This window comes from Heterodontus francisci, chromosome 26 (genome assembly GCF_036365525.1).
Source record: "Heterodontus francisci isolate sHetFra1 chromosome 26, sHetFra1.hap1, whole genome shotgun sequence".
Lineage (NCBI taxonomy): Eukaryota > Metazoa > Chordata > Chondrichthyes > Heterodontiformes > Heterodontidae > Heterodontus > Heterodontus francisci.
Window position 1 is genome coordinate 66,226,783 of NC_090396.1, and position 17,699 is coordinate 66,244,481.

The window sequence follows — 17,699 nt, forward strand, 5'->3', positions numbered from 1 at the left end:
TGAGCGTGCAACTTTTGCTCAGGCACAATTCAAGAAGCACCTCCTGGATTCCAGCAGTTTTCCTAAATGCCAGCCTTCAAACATGTATCTCAACAGCGAGTGCTGACAGGTTATTGGCTATGGGGGAGGGGGTAAAACAACCAAGCTTATACCAATCTCACCTGATTGCAACACACACATTTTCCAGTATGAGTCACTGGATAACAACCCTGCCAGATTTCTCTCTTTCCGTAGTCCTGAGACAATCAGGCCCATTGTCATTTCTCCGATACCCCAAAGATCAACAAACTCAGTACTGATCAAAAATTGATCTTAGGAAGTGCATCTGCATTTTTCAGTATCACAAGTATTTAGCTACTGAGTTAAGAGTTTAACATACACCACCCTGTGCATTGAATGGGTGGGAAATTTCACTGTTAGTAATGAACACTGAAATCTATTGATCATACTGGTGCACATGACAGATTTTTAAAAATAACATCCGAGAAATCATTTTGCAGCAACTAATATGATACAATAGACTTAAGAGTACAGAGTTAGCATAATAGATTTAGTGGAAAGGCATCTGCTTTGAGTTCTGTACAACCTCTGAACATGCAAGTGGCAGCTTATCCAGTCAAGTAAAGAAAAAAACAATGATTTATTTTAATGAAATTTAGGACACCGCAAGCCACTTTGTACAAATGAAGACCATTTATTAAAAATCTACCAATGGCAAATTCACAAGCAAGTTGTGCACAACACCCTTGTTGTATCAAATGGCTCAATACATTACTACTTGGAAACTACATTTTATGTTTTACATCAGCTTCACACTCATTTCAAGCTCACTTTACTTTAAGAATTACTAAAGCATGGCCCATTGAGAATACAAACCACTAACAACTTAAATCACAAAGCATTGCAACACAAATAGGTGAACAATTTCACCTAGAAACACTTGCAAAAAGTTAAACACATCTAGACAACGGGAATAACGAGACATTTCAAAATATTACAAGGAACACGCAACATTAATTTTTTTAGATACATAGTTTTTTTTTTTGTGTAAATACTAACTTCCCCTAGAACAGCAAACAAAAATGACAAATGCAGAGGCTGAAAAAAAAACATTGACGGTGATAACTATTTCCCATCATATCGAAAGATAAGTGATACTAACCTCTTTCAGCAGAGAAGCGTTAAGCAAAAGTTCAAACTTAATCAACTTGCATTTGTACAGAACCTTTAATGTATAATATGACCCAAGGCATTTCACAGCAGCACTGTCAAATGTTGTTTGATAATGCTATACAAGGAGATATTTAGGGGAAATAATCAAAGACTTAGTCAAATCAATAGACTGTAAAGTGCATCTTAAGAGGATAGAGAGGTAGAGACAAGGAGAGCTTTAGGGAGGAAATGTCCAAGTTAAGGGCCTTGACAGCTGAAGGAACAGCTGTTGGTGGAGCAATGAAAATCAGGGATGTGCAAGAAGCTAGAACTGGAGGAATGCAGATATCTCAGTGATGTAGGGCTGGAGGAGATTACAGAGATAGGGAGAAAACAGGCCATAGCGGGATTTGAAAACAAGGATGAGTATTTTAAAATTGAAGCATTGCCGGACCAGGAGCCAACGTAGGTCAGCACACAGGAGTTCATGGGTGAATGGGGTTTGCTGCGAGTTCGGATATGGGCTGCAGAGTTTTCGATGAACTCAAGTGCGTTATGCAATGCACACAACTCAAGGTAGAACACATTCCAGCTCTGAACTGTCTTCTAAACAGTCTTCGGACTGCACTCTATGTATATTAATGTCCAAGCTAAGAATTTATTCATTGTAACCTAATAAGGAAAAACCTTTAACTATCCTTTCTCCCACCTGGAGAGCCATTGTTAGTGTTTTATTGCACAAACTACACACAATCCCATTTTGATGACAGTTAAGATTTCCACTACATAAATGCAAAAATGTCACTACCTAACCAGGCAAACTCCCTACAATATTTTAATTAAAAGGCAGTTCTATTTTGGAAAAAATAGGAATTATTTTACTGTGGCAACATGCTACTAGCTAGAAACTCACTAGACAGTTCACTTTCACATTGAAGTTTACATCACCATTGGCATTTCTCAGCCTGCTACAAAGATGGGATAATTTATGCAGCAATATGAAGGGGTGTCAAAATAATCCACCCAAAAGATGCAGCCAGTCCATGAGCCTCAGTTCCCATCAAATTACTGTCTTGACGAAACAAATACAAATTGCAGGAGAAGACTATTCTTAATCCATGCCTCGCTATTGAAAGGATCTATTTCAATTCAAACCATATTCCAAACAAGTGTTTTAAGGGATGGCTGGGTGCATCAAGCTAAAATGAGTTGTGGTACAGATCTAATTTTTTATTTGAAACTTTCATAGATTATACAAATGTTACACAATTTTAAGAAAACAATCAAGCTAAGTGCCAAAAACCCTTCCTTTACTTAGTATGTATTCAGATTCAGTCCTGGATTGAGACTAACAAGATGAAACCATATTTATTAAATGCTCTCGGCAAAAATACCGTAGCTGGAGTCACAATGAAACCACTGCAAAAATTATTTAATAGAATTATTATACAGGCAACAAATTTTGGCTGCTGCATTTGTAGATAAATGCTTGTGTTGTTACACTATGGGATTCAATATACAGGAGATACTTTTGTCTATGTCAGGCACATATCACATGCACTTTAATAGAAATACTCAAACCTTTAAAAGAACACTGCAAAACAAATAAAAATGGAAAATTAAAAATGTCCAACAGACCATCAGGCGAGGGGGGAAATGTTAAGCTTTTGTGTGTCCCTTCATCAGAACTAACAAAGGGCTACATCCAAAACATTTTGCCCATCTGTCAGGTCTAGATGCTGATCCGTCTTCAAGGAATGCCCAGCACCTTCACAGTGTCCATTTTACAATTATGTAAAATAAATCATAATTCCTTGGAAAATGTAACAAGATAAAAATGCAGATTACAAAAATCTAGAAAAATATTTGCACTTCTTTTAATGATATTTAAGAGTCCCAATGTGAAAGAACGGCAACACTCTTACTACAGTCACTTCAACCAAGAAAGCAGTATCCAACCCGGTCAAAGTGAGTCCATATTGCCTTAAGGTATCCCCAGCATCCACCAGAATCATAAGGAAGCTATTTAGATACAGGCTACATTGACTGTATAAGCAGCAAGGACATAATATAGCAAAATATCATGCTGAAGTGCACATGCCCAAGATGATCATTCACCCTGCTGTGAACAACAGATTCAAGAAAAACAGCATAAACATTTAAATTTTTATTAACTAGCTCAATGTTACAAGAATTCAGATCAGGTTTCCTGAGAAACGCCAGCATTCCAGTGACCCCCTTGACCGCAATCTCACAACACATTAAAAAAAAATCTTTTGACATTCGTATCAGTAGGATACTGGAAGAAATTGTCAGATGCTGCACTAAAAACCTGAAAGATTACAAGACAGAGCTTTGGATGCTGTCCAAAAATTTAACTTTAAAGAGAGACAATGACATGAAGATTTGATTTAAGTACTCTAAGCTTTGTAATAGATTCAAACCTAGATCTCCATGCAGCAATCAAGTAACAAATTGAAATGAGTGCATAAACCAGGTAAAAGTACAACACAAAAGTGCTGCCTGTTCTTAAATATCGCAATTCTGAAATATTTAACAGTAGGGATCTGATAATGGAGGCAGTGGGAGGCAGTCATGTGCATTTCCAGCTGCAATATTAAATTCTAACTTGTTATTTCTACAAAGATTAGCTTGTGCAGATGTGAAAAATATGAAGGCACTGGACGTGTCTATTTGGAGTGTATTAAAACAATCTCCAGGTAAGTGCATACTGTAATTTTTTTTGAGGGTGGGAAAGTGAGAGTACCTTTGATATATTGACCCTTAATCAGCCAAAAGATCCAGGAATATGACAGTCCCCCCGGTTCAGTTTTACTAGCTTTAAGTATAGACCTGAAAAAAATACCACTACAGAATTCTGGCCTTTATCTCAAGGGTTTTAAGAGTACAAAAGGTGAGGAAGTAATGCTTCAATTGTGTCCAGCCTTGGTCAACCCCTTTACAAGTACTGTATTCAGTTTTGGACACTACTTCAGGATAGATATATTGAGTTTACCAGGGGTACAACACAATCCTGTACCAGGGCTTAAAGGATTAGACTTAACAGCTTGCATAAATTTCAGTTAGGTTTTTAAAATATAAGAGATTCCATAAGGTAAATACAGAGAAACTATTTCCTCTGGTGGCAGAATCCAGAGCCATAGGGCATCATCTTAAAATTAGAACTAGGTCATTAATGAAATCAGGAAACACTTTTGCCAAAGTATCGTGCAAATCCAGAACATACACTCCCCCGAAAGAATGTGGATGCTGCCTTAATTGAAATTTCCAATTTTTTTTAGGTAAAGGTATCAACAAGTAGGTGGGAAGAGATGGAATCAGAATTGTACAGCACAGAATGAAGTCACACCTGTGCAGAACTCTGAAAGAATTATCCTCTTCGCCCCTTTCCCCCACCCTTAAATCTTTTCAAAGATTTATTCACTTCCCTTTTAAAAGCCATTATGGATTCCACTTCCACCACAAAAAAAACTCCTAATTTCTCCTTTTTATAATAAAATTATGTTCTGTAGATACCAACTCGCTGATCAGTGGAAACAGTTACCCCCCCTCCCCACAATTTACCTAATCAAAATTCAATGTTGAACACCTCTATTGGATCTCCTCCTAATCTCCTTTGCTCTAATGAAAGCAGCACCAGTTTCCTTGGTCTATCAAAAGCTGCAATAATACAAAAGGAATCGGTTTTATTCCACATTGTGAATCTGAATTATTGAACAATACAAATACTTGGTAATCTAATAGTACACAGGAAAGTGGCAATGCACACTTCCAGCTGTTATTGCCAGGGGAATTGTATCTCATTACCTTTAAATATAATAGTGCAAATTATCTTCTGTTCCTAAATAGTAATAGTAAAGCATCTCAACAGCAAGATTAGAAAAGGCTGTTCTTTTTTTCTCATCTTTCTTGCAGGCGTGGAAGTTTGCTCAACTCTTATGCTGAGAGAAGGTGGGAGGCAAAACCACAACCAAGCCCGTCTCAGTGTTTCGCAACATGTACATACACCCACTTCCAGCCTGCGTCACTGCAGTGATCAAGAAACTTCATCTTAACTCCTTCCCACACAGGGACAGAGAAGACAGTTGGCAGCACTGTGCCAGGTGAGATAAGCCAACACCTACAGCCTTCCTGTTCAATTGCCACACAAATGTATTTTGCTCACCAAGCCATTTGTCAGCATAAATATACAGGGTGAAAAGCAGACAGAGTTTTCTCCATGCATCCTCATTTATGAGGCCTTTTGTCACTTTCACATTTCACTTATGCATGCTTTGATTTTTTTTTTAAGTATTAGTTGAACGTAAGACATGTGCAGAACTCGAGCTGATTGTTGTTGTGGTAGTTAATCCTTGCCCCATCCAAACAGATTCTCTATTAATCATGCATCCTTTATTTACCAAAACACCCTGCATTTACATATATTTATATAGCCCCTTTAAGGTTAAAAGTAATACTCTGTAGCAATTCAGAGGCATAAGGAAAAAAACAATAAGCTTCGTCAAAGAAGTGGGCTTAAAGGAGTGTCTTCGAGGAGCACTAACACATGTATGCCATTTGCACGTAGACAGTCTGTGCTCAAACACATACAAATCATTTCTCTAGTAATACTCTCAGGGAAATAGAATTTTACTTTGCATATATATGGAAGTAGTTCACTTGGACTGGAAATGAAAATCAACAGTGGCAAATTGAAAATGAATTTGATAGTTGATGCAGAAAAAGCATGTGGAATGATTGATCTTAACTTGATTCGAATGTGTATCTTCTATGTGAGAATTCACTTTAGAAGAATTTTGACTTACTAAAGATGTTCAATGCTACATCCATGAAAGGCCAACATTACTCTTTGTCAATTAAAAGATCATACTCTGCAGGAGACACTCAAACTAAGCCTGATTACGCCATCATCAGATGTCTTTATATCCCATGCGAGGGGGAACTAACCAACTTTCCCTGCTGGTAGCACTCTTGCCTTAGTCACAAGGTTCTGTGCTCTAATCGCACTCTAGGACTTCAGCACAAAAAAATCAAGGCAGACACTCCAGTGCAGTACTGAAGAGTGCTACACTGTCAGAGGTGCCATCTTTCGGATGAGATGTTAACCTGAGGCCCCAACTCCTTGCTCGTGTGGATGTAAAAGATCCCATGGCACAATTTCAACAGGAGCAGGGGAGTTATCCCCAGTGTCCTGGTCAACATTTATCCCTCAATCACCATCACAAAAACAGTTCCTGCATCAACAGTGACTCCAGACCCCATGAAGTCTCATGGCATCAGGTCAAACATGGGCAAGGAAACCTCTGCTGATTACCATCTACCACGCTACATCGGCTGATGAATCAGTGCTGCTCCATGTTGAACATTGATTGGAAAAAGTGCTGAGAGTAGCAAGGGCACAAAATGTACTCTGGGTGGGGGACTTCAATGTCCATCGTCAAGAGTGGCTTGGTAGTACCAAGCTGGCCGAGTCCTAAAGGACATAGCTGCTAGACTGGGTCTGCGGCAGGTGGTGAGGAAACCAAGAGGGAAAAACTTACTTGACCCCGTCCTCACCAATCTACCTGTTGCAGATGCATCTGTCCATGACTGTATTGGTAGGAGTGACCACCGTACAGTTCTTGTAGTGACAAAGTCCCGTCTTCACCATTGTGTTGTGCGGCACCATGCTAAATGGGATAGATTTCAAACAGATCTAGCAACTCAAAATTGGGCATCCATGAGGCACTGTGGGCCATCAGAAGTGTATTCAATCACAATCTGTAACCTCATGGCCCAGCATATCCCCCACTCTACCATTACCATCAAGCCAGGGACCAAACCAGGTTCAAAGAAGAGTGTAGGAGGGCATGCCAGGAGCAGCACCAAGCATACCTAAAAATGAGTCGTCAGCCTGGTGAAGCTACAACACAGGACTACTTGCATGCCTCCTACTTGCAGAACCTCAGAAGCAGCAGGAGAGGAGCGGGAGGTTTGGAGGCAAACCAAAAATCGAAAAGTGACGTCACAATCAACAGAGAGCGCGGAAATAGAAAGGAGGCCGGGGTGAGTAGCTTTTAATTTAACCTAAGGTAATCAAATATAAAATACTTGATAGATTAGGAGCTGGGTAATTAAAATGTTTTCAGTCGTGGTAGTGTAGCAGTAAGTGTTACAAAAAGAGTATAAACAGAGAACAGGACTAGAAGTATAGAAGTATTAATTACAATTGATTGTTTAAGCAGGTACTTTTAATTTAATTTAAATCAAATATAGCATCAAACATCCAAATTATTTAATTATATAGAATAGAGATGGCAGGGCAGGCGATGTGTTGCAGCTGTAGTATGCGGGAGCTGGTGGACGCCGCTGCGATCCACGGCAGCCACATCGGCAGCGACTGTTGGTTGCTCGGCTGCTCGAGGACCTTCGGCTCAGAGTTGATGAGCTGGAGTCCGAGCTGAGGACACTGCGACACATCAGGGAGGGGGAAGAGTTACCTGGACACTTTCAGGCGACAGTCACACCCCTCAGATTAATTACATCAAATCTGGACCATGGTCAGGGAAAGGAGCGTGAGACTGGGTGAGGCAGGTATGGGGATCCAGAATTTAGCTTTGGAGGAGCCTCAGCCAGAGCCCTATCCAATAGGTACGAAGCTCTTGATCCCGGTGTGGACGAGGGCACAGACTGCATGGAAGATGAGTGAACTGACCACAGCACCATGATTCAGAGTGCCATTCAAATCGGGGGAGAAAAGAAAAATGTAGTAGTAATAGGGGATAGTATAGTTAGGGGAATAGATACTGTTCGCGGCAGCAAAGACAGGGAGTCCCGAAGGCTGTGTTGCCTACCTGGTGCCAAGGTTAAGGACATCTCTTCTGGGCTGGAGGGGAACTTGGAGTTGGAGGGGAAGAATCAAGTTGCCGTGGTCCATGTAGGTACCAACGACATAGGTAGGACTAGGAAAGAGGTTCTGCTGAGGGACTACGAGCAGCTCGGGGCTAAATTAAAAAGCAGAACCTCAAGGGTAATAATCTCCAGATTACCACCTGAACCATGTGCAAACAGGCGTAAGGTAAATAAGATTAGAGGGGTAAACGCGTGGCTCAAAGAAATGGGTACCGATTCATGGGGTACTGGCAGCATTCCTGGGGAAGGACAGCGCTGTTCCGTTGGGACGGGCTTCATTTGAATCATGCTGGGACCAGTGTCCTGGCAAATCGTATAACTAGGGTTGTGGGGGGGGTGTTCAATTGAAGGGAGGTTTAAAAAAATCAAAAAACGAGAGCGCAGAGGTGCAGGGTAGTGAAGAGGTGAAAGGTAATCAAAGTGCGACAGGAAGGAGCAGAAAACATAAGAATGCAGCAGAAATTAGAACCACAATGAGTAATCATGGTTAAAAAGTCAAAGCTTAAGGCTTTTTATCTGAATGCACGCAGCATTTATAACAAGATAGATGAGTTAACGGCACAAATAGAAATAAATGAATATGACTTGATAGCTGACACAGAGACGTGGTTGCAGGATGGCCAAGACTGGAAACTCAATATTCCAGGGTATTCGACCTTCCTGAAAAATAGGCAAAAAGAAAAAGGAGGTGGGGTAGCTTTGTTAATAAAGGAAGGTATCAGTGCAGTGGTGAATAGTGATAGAAGTGCAACAGATCATGATGCGGAATCAGTTTGGGTGGAAATAAGGAATGTCAAGGGGAAGAAGTCATAGGGGGCCTATAGATGACTCCCACCCAAGAGTTGTCTCACTGTAGGACAAAGTATAAATCAGGAAATAATGCAGGCATGTAAGAAGGGCGCTACAATTGTCATGGGTGATTTTAATCTGCATATTGACTGGACAAATCAGATTAGCAGAAGTAACATGGACGCCAAATTTGTGGAGTGCATCAGGGATGGTTACTTAGAGCAATACACTGCAGTCTTCTTCTTCTTCTTTGGCCTCCTTGTCTCGGGAGACAATGGGTAAGTGCCTGCAGGTGGTCAGTGGTTTGTGGAGCAGCGCCTGGAGTGGCTATAAAGGCCAATTCTAGAGTGACAGACTCTTCCACAGGTGCTGCAGATAAAATTGGTTGTCAGGGCTGTTTCGCAGTTGGCACTCCCCTTGCGCTTCTGTCTTTTTTCCTGCCAACTGCTAAGTCTCTTCGACTCGCCACACTTTAGTCCCGCCTTTATGGCTGCCCGCCAGCTCTGGCGATCGCTGGCAACTGACTCCCACGACTTGTGCGCTACAATTGTCACGGGTGATTTTAATCTGCATATTGACCGGACAAATCAGATTAACATGGATAATGAATTTGTGGAGTGCATCAGGGATGGTTACTTAGAGCAATACATTGCAGTATCTACCCGGGAACAGGCTATTTTAGATCTAGTAATGCGTAATAAGGTAGGATTAATAAGAGACATCGTAGTCAAGGATCCTCTGAGGGTAGCGATCGCAACATTTCAGATTCAGTTTGAGGGCGAGCAACCAGTGTCCTCAACTTAAACAAGGGAAATTACAGAGATATGAAGAAAGAGTTGTCTAAAGCGGGCTGGAAAAATAGACTAAGGGGAAGGTCAGTGGATGAGCAGTGGCAGACATTTAAGCAGATATTTCATAACGGTCAGCAAAAATGTATCCCGGTCAAAAAGGACTCAATGAGAAGGATGAACCACCCGTGGTTACAAAGGTGGTCAAGGAGAGTACCCAATCAAAAACTAAAGCATACGAAGTGGTGAAAACTAGTGGTAGGCCAGAGGATTGGGAATTTTTTTAAGGAACCAGCAGATGATTAAAAAGCTAATAAAGAGGGAGAAAACTGATGCAAGTAAATTGGCAAGAAATATAAAAACAAACAGCAAGAGCTTCTACAAGTATATAAAAAAAAGTAGCTAAAGTGAAATTTTTGCTTATTTTTCAGGAACATCGAATACCCTTGAAGGATGCGACTGGAGAATTGATAACGGGGAATAGGGAGATGGCAGATTTTAAACCAATATTTTGCATCAGTCTTCACGGTGGAGGACACTATAAACATCCCACAAATATCACATAAGCAAGGAGCTAATGCGAGGAAAGACTTGTAACAGTCTCTTTCGTGAGGGACAAAGTATTTGACAACTAATGGGACTAAAAGCAAACAAGTCACCAGGACCTGATGATCTGCATCCAAGGGTTTTAAAGGAAGTGGCTGCAAAGATAGTGGAGGCATTGGTCGAAATATTCCAGAACCCCCTGGATTCCGGGAGGGTCCCAGCAGATTGGAAAACTGCTAATGTGACGCCCCTGTTCAAGAGAGGGAGACAAAAAGCTGGAAACTATAGACCAGTCAGCCTAACATCGGTCGTTGGAAAAATGCTAGAGTCCATTATTAAGGGAGAAATAGCAGGACATTTAGAACAGCTTCACGCAATCAAACGGAGTCAACATGGTTTTGTGAAAAGGAAATCATGTTTGAAAAATTTGCTAGAGTTCTTTGAGGATATAACAAGTAGAGTTGATAAAGGGGAACCTGTAGATGTAGTGTATTTGGATTTCCAGAAGGCATTCAATAAGTAGCCACATAAAAGATTGCAAAAGATAAGAGCACATGGCAATGGGGGTAATGTGTTGGCATGGATTGAGGACTGGTTACCTCACAGAAAACAAAGTCGGGTTTAATGGGTCTTTTTCAGGTTGAAAAGACATAACTAATGGAGTGCTGCAAGGATTAGTCCTAGGGCCTCAATTATTTACGATCTATATGAAAGACTTGGAGGAGGGGGCAGAGTGTAAGATATCCGAATTTGCTGACGATACAAAAATAGGTGGGAGGCTATGTTGCAAGGAGGACATAAGGATTCTGTAAGCAGATATAGATAGGTTGAGTGAGTGGGCAAAAACTTGGCCGATGGAGTTTAATATAGGGAAGTGTGAGGTCATGCACTTTGGTAGGAAGAATCAAAAAGTAGATTATTTAAATGGAGACTCTCCAAAAAAAAAAGTGCACAAGAACACCCAGATCCCTCTGTGCTGCATGAAACACAAAAAGTTAGCATGTAGGTGTAGCAAGTAATTAAGGCGGCAAATGGAATTTTAGCCTTTATTGCTAGGGGGTTGGAGTTTAAAAATAGGGAAGTCTTGTTACAGGGTGATGGTGAGGCTGCACCTGGAGTACCGTGTACAGTTTTGGTCCCTGTATTTAAGAAAGGATATACTGGCATTGGAGGCAGTTCAAAAGAGGTTCACTAGGTTGATTCCTGGGATGAAGGGGTTGACTTATCAAGAACAGCTAAACAGGTTAGGTCTTTATTCTTTACAGTTAAGAAGAATGAGGGGTGATCTTATTGAAATGTACAAGATTCTGAGGGGGATTGACAGGGTAGATGTTGAGATGTTTCCAAAAGTGGGGGAATCTTGAACTAGGAGACATAGTTACAGAATAAGGGGACACATTTAAAACTGAAATGCGAAGGAATTTCTTCTCCGAGTGTAGTGAATGTCTGGAATTCCCTACCCGAGAGTTGTGGAGGCTAGATCACAAAGTATTTAAAGAGGAGGTAGATAGATTTTTTGAAATATTGGGGAGTTGAGGGCTATGAGGAGCTGGTACGAAAGAAGAGTTGAGATCTGGGGCAGATCAGCCATGACCTTATTGAATGGTGGGACAGAATTGAGGGGCCGAATGGCCTACTCCTGCTCCTATTTCTTATGTTCTTATGCCAAACAGCAGAGGCAGCATGCAACAGACAGGGCTAAGCGATCCCACAATCAACAGATCAGATCAAAGCAGTCCTGCCACATCCAGTCATCAATGGTGGAGGACGATCAACAAACTGACAGGAGAGGAGGCTCCACAAATATCCCCAATCCTCAAAGATGGGAGAGCCCAGCACAGTGCAAATGACAAGGCTGAAGAATTTACATCCATCTTCAGCCAGAAGTGCTGAGTGGATGATCCATCTCAGCCTCCTCCTGACGTCCCCAGCGTCACAGATGCCGGTCTTCAGCCAATCTGAATCACTCCACGCAATATAAAGAAATGGCTGTAGGCACTGGATACCGTAAAGGCTATGGGCCCTGACAACATTCGGACAATAGTACTGAAGACTTGTGCTCCAGAACTAACCGCGCCCCTAGCCAAGCTGTTCCAGTACAGATACAACACTGGCATCTACCCAGCAATGTAGAAAATTGCCCAGTTATGTGCTGTCCACAAATAGCAGGACAAATCCAACCCAGCCAATTACCGCCCTACCAGTCTACTTCCGATAATCAGCAAAGCAACGGAAGGGGTCATTGAGTGTTATCAAGCAGCACTTGCTCAGCAATAACCTGCGCACTGATGCTCAGTTTGGGTTCGGCCAGGGCCACTCAGCTCCTGACCTCATTACAGCCTTGGGCCAAATCTGGACAAGAGTTGAACTCCAGAAATGAGGCAAGAGTGACTGCCGAGTAAATTAAGAAGCCTTGGCAAAACTGGAGTCAATGAGAATCAGGGGAAAATTCTCCGTTGGCTGGAGTCACACCAAGCACAAAGGAAGATGATTGTGGTTGTTGGAGGTCAATCATCTCAGTCCCAGGTCATTACTGGAGTTCCTCAGGGTAATGTCCTAGGCCCAACTGTCTTCAGTTGTTTTATCAATGACCTTCCCTCCATCATAAGGTCAGAAGTGGGGATGCTCACTGATGATTGAACAATGTTCAGCACCATTTGCGACTCCTCAGATACTGAGGCAGCCCATATCTATATGCAGCAAGACCTGGACAACCTTCAGGCTTGGGCTGATAAGTGGCAAGTAGCATCTGCATCACACAAGTGCCAGGCAATGACCATCTCCCCTTGACTTTCAATGGCATTATGAGCACCGAATCCCCCACTATCAACATCCTGGGGGTCACTATTGCCCAGAAGCTGAACCAGACCAGCCACATCAATACCGTGGCTACAAGAGCAGGTCAGAGACTGAGAATTCTACAGCGAGTAACTCACTTCTCAATGCCTGTCCACCATCTACAAGGCACAAATCAGGAGTGTGATGGAATTCTCTCCACTTGACTGGATGGGTGCAGGTCCAACAACACTCAAGAAGCTCGACCATCCAGGACAAAGCAGCCCGCTTGATTGGCACCCATCCACCAATGCCAACACCCACTCCCTCCACCATCAACAGCGTGTACTATATACAAGATGCAATGCACCAAGGCTCCTTCAACAGCATCTTCCAAACCCATGACCTCTACCTAGAAGGACAAGGGCAACAGATGCATGGGAACACCACCACCTGCAAGTTCTCCTCCAAACCACACACCATCCTGACTTGGAATTATATTGACGTTCCTTCACTGTCGCTGAGTCAAAATCCTGGAACTCCCTTCCCAAGAGTACTGTTGGTGTAACTACACCCCAAGGACTGCAGCTGTTCAAGAAGGCAGCTCACCACCTTCTCGAGGGCAATTAGGGATAGGCAATAAACGCTGGCCTAGACAGCAAAGCCCACATCCCATGAACAAAAGAAAGTGGTTGCAAAAGGTGCTATATAAATGCAAATTTTTTTTTCGCTGAAAGGGGCGTTGAGGCCATTTCTACTGTTGCCACCCAATTTCCATCTAGGATAAACTAATAATACAAACTGGAGAATTGAGACGTCATTCTTGGCTGACATACGCTGTCCAGGCCTCGCTGCCGTCGAGCAAGGTACTGAGGACACAGGCTTGATACACTCGGACTTGTGTTCTGTGTCAGTGCGCCATTTTCCCACACTCTCTTGGCCAGTCTGGACATAGCAGCGGATGCCTTTCCCATGTGCTTGTTGACTTCTGCATCGAGACACAGGTTACTGGTGATAGTTGAGCCTAGGTAGGTGAACTCTTGAACCACTTCCAGAGCGGTGGTCGCCAATATTGATGGATGGAGCATTTCTGACGTCCTGTCCCCATGATGTTACTTTTCTTGAGGCTGATGGTTAAGCCAAATTCGTTGCCGCAACCCTGTCAATGAGTCGCTGCAGACACTCTTCAGTGTGGGATGTTAATGCAGCATTGTCAAAGAGGAGTTCCCTGATGAGGACCTTCCGTACTTTGGTCTTCGCTCTAAGACGGGCAAGGTTGAACAACCTTGTGTGGAGGAAAATTCCTTCTTCTGAAGACTTGAACGCACATGAGCGCAGCAGGGAGAAGATGATCCCAAACAGTGTAGGTGCAAGCCCTGTTTCACGCCACTCAGGATAGGAAAAGGGTCTGATGAGACACCACTATGCTGAATTGTGCCTTTCATATTGTCATGGAATGAGGTCATGATACTTAGTAGTTTTGGTGGACATCCGATCTTTGCTAGTAGTCTGAAGAGGCCACGTCTGCTGACAAGGTCAAAGGCTTTGGTGAGATCTATGAAAGCAATGTAGAGGGGCATCTGTTGTTCACGGCATTTCTCCTGTAGCTGGCGACGGCATCGAGGCCTGGACAACATATGTCAGCCAAGAGCGACGTCTCAATTCATTCATCTTCGCTGCTTCCCGGAGAATCCTTGGCATCAGGTGGCAGGACCGTATCTCCAATGCAGAAGTCCTCAAGGCGGCCAACATCCCCAGCATATACACCCTATTGAGTCAGCGGCGCTCGAGATGGCTTGGCCATGTGAGCCGCATGGATGATGGCAGGATCCCCAAGGACACATTGTACAGCGAGCTCGTCACTGTATCAGACCACCCGGCCATCCATGTCTCCGCTTTAAAGACGTCTGCAAACGTGACATGAGGTCCTGTGACACTGACCACAAGTTGTGGGAGTCAGTTGCCAGTAGATTGCCAGAGCTGGCAGACAGCCATAAAGGCAAGGCTAAAGAGTGGCAAGTCGAAGAGACTTAGCAGTTGGCAGGAAAAAAGACAGAAGTGCAAGGAGAGCCCCAACTGTGTAACAAGCCCCGATAACCAATTTTATCTGCAGCGCCTGCGGAAGAGTTCGTCACTCTAGAATTGGCCTTTATAGCCACTCCAGGTGCTGCTTCGCAAACCACTGACCACCCCCATTGTCTCTCGAGGCAAGGAGGCAGAGAGAGAGAGAGAGAGGCAAGGAGGCAGAGAGAGAGAGAGAGAGAGAGAGGCAAGAGGAGAGAGAGAGAGAGGGCCAGAGAGAGAGAGAGAGAGGCAGAGAGAGAGAGAGAGAGAGGGCAGGAGAGGAGAGAGAGAGAGTGGCAGAGAGGGAGAGAGAGAGAGAGAGAGGCAGAGAGAGAGAGAGAGAGGCAGAGAGAGAGAGAGAGAGGCAGAGAGAGAGAGAGAGAGGCAGAGAGAGAGAGAGAGAGAGGCAGAGAGAGAGAGAGAGAGAGGCAGAGAGAGAGAGAGAGAGAGGCAGAGAGAGAGAGAGAGAGAGGCAGGAGAGAGAGAGAGAGAGAGGCAGAGAGAGAGAGAGAGAGAGGCAGAGAGAGAGAGAGAGAGGCAGAGAGAGAGAGAGAGAGGCAGAGAGAGAGAGAGAGGCAGAGAGAGAGAGAGAGGCAGAGAGAGAGAGAGAGGCAGAGAGAGAGAGAGAGAGAGAGAGGCAGAGAGAGAGAGAGAGAGAGAGGCAGAGGCAGAGAGAGAGAGAGAGAGAGAGAGGCAGAGGCAGAGAGAGAGAGAGAGGAGAGAGAGAGAGGGCAGAGAGGAGAGAGAGAGAGAGAGGCAGAGAGAGAGAGAGAGAGAGAGGGCAGAGAGAGAGAGAGAGAGAGGCAGAGAGAGAGAGAGAGAGAGAGCAGAGAGAGAGAGAGAGGAGAGGCAGAGAGAGAGAGAGAGAGAGAGGCAGAGAGAGAGAGAGAGAGAGAGGCAGAGAGAGAGAGAGGAGAGAGGCAGAGAGAGAGAGAGAGGCAGAGAGAGAGAGAGAGAGAGAGGCAGAGAGAGAGAGAGAGAGAGAGAGAGAGGCAGAGAGAGAGGCAGAGAGAGAGAGGCAGAGAGAGAGAGAGGGCAGAGAGAGAGAGAGGGGCAGAGAGAGAGAGAGGCAGAGAGAGGAGAGAGAGAGAGGCATGAGAGAGAGAGAGAGAGGCAGAGAGAGAGAGAGAGGCAGAGAGAGAGAGAGAGGCAGAGAGAGAGAGAGAGGCAGAGAGAGAGAGAGAGGCAGAGAGAGAGAGAGAGAGGCAGAGAGAGAGAGAGAGAGGCAGAGAGAGAGAGAGAGAGGCAGAGAGAGAGAGAGAGAGGCAGAGAGAGAGAGAGAGAGGCAGAGAAGAGAGAGAGAGGAGGGCAGAGAGAGAGAGAGAGGCAGAGAGAGAGAGAGAGGCAGAGAGAGAGAGAGGCAGAGAGAGAGAGAGGCAGAGAGAGAGAGAGAGGCAGAGAGAGAGAGAGAGGCAGAGAGAGAGAGAGAGAGCAGGAGAGAGAGAGAGAGAGGCAGAGAGAGAGAGAGGCAGAGAGAGAGAGAGAGGCAGAGAGAGAGAGAGAGGCAAGAGAGAGAGAGAGAGGCAGAGAGAGAGAGAGGAGGCAGAGAGAGGAGAGAGAGAGGCAGAGAGAGAGAGAGAGAGGCAGAGAGAGAGAGAGAGAGGCAGAGAGAGAGAGAGGAGAGGCAGAGAGAGAGAGAGAGGCAGAGAGATGAGAGAGAGAGAGGCAGAGAGGCAGAGAGAGAGAGGCAGAGAGGCAGAGAGAGAGAGAGACAGAGAGGGCAGAGAGAGAGAGAGAGGCAGAGAGAGAGAGAGAGGCAGAGAGAGAGAGAGGCAGAGAGAGAGAGAGAGGCAGAGAGAGAGAGAGAGGCAGAGAGAGAGAGAGAGGCAGAGAGAGAGAGAGAGGCAGAGAGAGAGAGAGAGGGCAGAGAGAGAGAGAGAGGCAGAGAGAGAGAGAGAGGCAGAGAGAGAGAGAGAGGCAGAGGAGAGAGAGAGAGGCAGAGAGAGAGAGAGAGGCAGAGAGAGAGAGAGGCAGAGAGAGAGAGAGAGGCAGAGAGAGAGAGAGAGAGGCAGAGAGAGAGAGAGAGGCAGAGAGAGAGAGAGAGAGGCAGAGAGAGAGAGAGAGAGGCAGAGAGAGAGAGAGAGGCAGAGAGAGAGAGAGAGGCAGAGAGAGAGAGAGAGGCAGAGAGAGAGAGAGAGGCAGAGAGAGAGAGAGAGAGGCAGAGAGAGAGAGGCAGAGAGAGAGAGAGAGAGGCAGAGAGAGAGAGAGAGGCAGAGAGAGAGAGAGAGGCAGAGAGAGAGAGAGAGGCAGAGAGAGAGAGAGAGGCAGAGAGAGAGAGAGAGGCAGAGAGAGAGAGAGAGGCAGAGAGAAGAGAGAGAGAGGCAGAGAGAGAGAGAGAGAGAGAGGCAGAGAGAGAGAGAGAGAGAGGCAGAGAGAGAGAGAGAGAGAGGCAGAGAGAGAGAGAGAGAGGCAGAGAGAGAGAGAGAGAGGCAGAGAGAGGAGAGAGAGAGAGAGAGAGAGAGAGGCAGAGAGAGAGAGAGAGGCAGAGAGAGAGAGAGACAGAGAGGCAGAGAGAGAGAGAGAGAGAGAGAGGCAGAGAGAGAGAGAGAGCAGAGAGGAGAGAGAGGCAGAGAGAGAGAGAGAGGCAGAGAGAGAGAGAGAGGCAGAGAGAGAGAGCAGAGAGAGAGAGGGCAGAGAGAGAGACAGGAGATTAAACCTAGGATCTTGTTTGTA

General features: G+C 44.6%; 1 protein-coding gene across 1 annotated transcript in view; it reads right to left on the minus strand.

Moving 5' to 3' along the window:
• arhgdia (Rho GDP dissociation inhibitor (GDI) alpha) overlaps positions 1-17,699 on the minus strand; it is a 62,458-nt gene that overhangs the window by 18,054 nt on the left and 26,705 nt on the right. The gene's annotated exons all lie outside the window — the stretch shown is intronic.